Here is a 4,096-nt window from a genome sequence, read left to right on the forward strand (position 1 = left end):
TTTCTGGGTAACACTTAAGTACCTTACTGTAATATATTTCCATTAAAATGGGCAAAAATTCTAAACTATTTGGGGAGGGGAAAACTGAAAACTAGCTGTTATTGGCAGAGAGGTTTGGAACTCTCTTTGCTATAGGTCTATTAACCAATTTACCGCATGGTGATGTCGCCATGGAAAGCCGAAACTCCCGCCCATGCAAACCTGCTAATTAGAAGGTCCTGTGTGGAAGATTGTATTTTAATCCAGCAACTATTAGGAGATAACGCTGCTAAAAATTTTCACAGTGTTAGTTTTATCAACTGTTGTACAATATTATATAAAAACAGAATTTTGACTGCACTGGGCCATTAAAACACAAGCAAGGACAAACATGCATGAGCACCCAGGCACATGCACACACACACACACACACACACAAACACACACACACACACACACACACACACACACACACACACAGACACACACCTGCCCTGGGTCTGAGTTGAAAACAGAGTCGGAAACAGTAGCGAGCGTTCCAGTACTCTTTATCTATTAGTAACCTTAGACCACCATTCCATTCCAACAACATCAAAGAGATCCAAGCTCTCTTCCTCTGTATCCCCCTACACATGCACGCGCGCGCACACACACACACAGTACAGCCAATAGGGTGCTCTGATGATTTAATCTATCACGGCCTGTCTGTGGGTGCCCATGTGTCAGGTCTAGAGTGTCTCTCCTTCCCTCCATCTCTCTTTGCCTATCCCTCTCTCTCTCTTCTCTCTCTCTCTCTCTCTCTCTCTCTCTCCCTCTCTCTCTCTTCTCTCTTTCCCTTCATCTCTCTCTCTCTCCCTCTCTCTCTCTTCTCTCTTTCCCTTCATCTCTCTCTCTCTCCCTCTCTCTCTCTTCTCTCTTTCCCTTCATCTCTCTCTCTCTCTCTCTCTCTCTCTCTCTCTCTTCTCTCTTTCCCTTCATCTCTCTCTCTGTCTGTCTGTCTGTCTGTCTGTCTGTCTGTCTGTCTGTCTGTCTGTCTGTCTGTCTGTCTGTCTGTCTGATGTGGTGGATGAGTCACCCTCTGAGCAGATAAACCTCTGAGTGCCAGCAGTGCCAACTCTCTGAAATCAATATCCTCATTCCAGTGCAGCCTCCCCACACAATAAGAGTTTATACTGCTATAAGCCTTCACCTAGTCCTCTTTGAAGCCCCTCTCAGTCAGACATCAGGAGTGTATGTGAAAGGGGACACTCCGTCCCTGTCATGGGTTTAAGGGAAGGAAGGAGAGTTGCGACCCAGACCCTTGTCTGTTGACTGGGCCCAGGTAAACTGAGACATGGACTAGCCAGAGTTTGGCTGGCACAGGCCCAACCTGGGTGGGCGCACAGGGCAGGTGAGGGGGGTTGGTATGCATGGAAGCAGTGCCCAGCTGTTACAATGGGAGGTCTGTGAGAGGTACAGCCGGGGCCAACAAAGCCCTGACTGTGCCCACGTCAGTCCCCCAGTCCTAGAGCCAGGAGCAGGTAACACATGCAGCCAGGTACGGCTAACAGGATGTGGGGGCGTAAGGAAGGTGGGTGTGGGGTGGTGGAAGGGGAAGAACTGTTCCGGAAGATGTCTGATCTGACCTCTAACTGTCCTTTACTCCTCTCTCCGGGATTCTGTTCTGAGTCTGTGTCATTCTCTATTCCTCTATTCCTCCCTTTCCTTCTCTCTCCCCCGTTCTCTTTTTCTCTATTGAAGGTGTTATGGAGGTGTTATGAATTCCCTGCCGGTGGTTGTTTTCAGCACCTCACAGCCCTTCCAAGCTGCACACTCCACTCCCAATCCCCCACGACCAGAGCCTGAGGGTCTAGAGGCACCATAGACCGGCCTCTCAAGCTTTCCCTGACCTGTGTGACCTGGCCCTCATTGATGGTTGCTAAGGGCCACATTGTTAGGGGCCAGGACACCACTTCAGACTGTGCAGGCCACTATCTCCTCACTTCTCTGAGTGGACTTGTGGATTGGAGTGCATGCAGAAAACCACATCCTTCCAACATCTATTCCCTGTCTGTTGTGCATGTGTATGGCAATAAAGTTCCCTTGTGTGTAACTCTGAATCTGTCTCATTCACCAGTGGAGGTGCTAGCAGGTTACAGATCAGCCCAAATGGAGAGTCGCTCTCTTTCAGTCTATGATGGAAATTCATTCCTCGCTCTGATTAGTAGCATAGATTCCAAAGTCTGTATGTGGTTATTATGGGTCAGTTGGGGAACACTGCAGCTGTGTGTGTCAAGATAGGTTTACCAGGCAGTCACTTGGAGCTACACTGCTCCCTAGTGTCAATAACAAGGCACTTTACCAGACTGAGGGGAGACATGGTTTTATGTGGAGGCATCCCCTAATGGAACAGCATGATACCTCTCACCAAACATGCCTCCCCTATAGATCCCCCCCCCCCTTGTTTACTAGCTGTCACATTATTAATTACAGGGTGTGTCAGATTGGTCAATAATGGTGTTATACCACAAGGTGGCAGCACCAGCTAACATTGATTCACTATTATGCACAGGAGGTTGGTGGCAGCTTAATTGGGGAGGACGGGCTCGTCGTAATGACTGGAGCGGAATAGGTGGAATTGTATCAAATACATCCAAACACATGGTTTGATGCCATTCCATTTGCTCCGTTCCAGCTATTATTATAAGCTGTCTTCCCCTCAGCAGCCTCCACTGCTATTATGGTGAAAGGTGGACTGAGCTGCCACTGCTTCTCCATAGCTCCTTAAATGAAGTTAAGACTGTTTCCCCTGCTATGAATTCAATATAACTTTTAAAAGGACTCACATCTCCCAATCATCTCATCAAATGAATCAATAAAGTAATCGGAACACAAAAGCCTCTCCTGTTATTGATCCTAAATATAGATATCAGGTTAATCACTGGTTTCAGAGAGGTTGATGTTGTTTCCTGTGAATGCAGCATTAGAGACTCGGGTTGTTTTCTGTCTATTAGCTGTTGTTCATGAGCAAATGGAGCCTGCAGTATGTTTCCTCTTCTAGTTTGTTATTCTTCCTCATCCCTCTAGTACTACCTCCATCACTTATTAGACAGTCAAGCTCACAAACAGGTGGTCGTTCATATCTTTCTACCTTTACTGTGTGGGAGAGAACATGTCTGTGTGATTACTGTGGCTCAGTGACTGAAATAACACACACTTCCCCAATTACAGCTCCAGTCAGGCCACCTGTTTCTTCCACAACATCATGCTCAGGGTAATTGTACCTGCAGGTATGATGGCTTTGGATACCTTAACCCATTTGTTCCCACATTTTTGCCACAATTGTGACCAAGCTAAAACATTCATACAAACCTGGTCTACACTTGTACTTCAGACCCAATATTATTATAGACCAGGTGTACACCTGCATGTCTAACCCAGTATTGATTTAAAAAAGAAGAAACTGGTTGACTGCTTCATGTCAGCCCCAATTGTCATAAAAGTAGGTGTACTTGTGCATTTCACCCCCAATATTCATACAAACCAGGTCTACACCTGCACTTCAGCCCCAATTTACATACCTACAAAGTCTGCACCTGTGCTTGAACCCAATTAGTCAACTAAGCCAGGTCTAAATGTGCCAAAGCCTGAGTACTCATAAACTGTAAACCAGGTCTACCCCTGCACCTCAGCTCCAGTACTCCTCCAAACCAGGTCTACACCTTTGACTGAGTCCCAATACTAATATAAACCAGATCTACACCTACATATCTCAGCCCAAATACCCATACAAACCATGTTTACGCCTGTGGCTATGTCCCAACTTTCTGATAAAGCAGGTTTACCCTTGTAACTATTCAGCAAAGGTTTTCCAATGCCTCACAAAAAAAGGGCACCTATTGGTAGATGGGTAAAAAAAAAAAAAAAAGAGCAGACATCGAATAGCCCATTGAGCATGGTTATTAATTACACTTTGGAATGTGTATCAATACACCCAGTCACTACAAAGATACCGGCGTCCTTCCTAACTCAGATGCCGGAGAGGAAGGAAACCGCTCAGGGATTTCACCATGAGGCCAATGGTGACTTTAAAACAGTTACAGAGTTTAATGGCTGTGGTAGGAGAAAAAACGGAGGA

Source organism: Coregonus clupeaformis, unplaced genomic scaffold, assembly GCF_020615455.1.
Source record: "Coregonus clupeaformis isolate EN_2021a unplaced genomic scaffold, ASM2061545v1 scaf0385, whole genome shotgun sequence".
In the NCBI taxonomy this organism is placed as follows: Eukaryota; Metazoa; Chordata; class Actinopteri; order Salmoniformes; family Salmonidae; genus Coregonus; species Coregonus clupeaformis.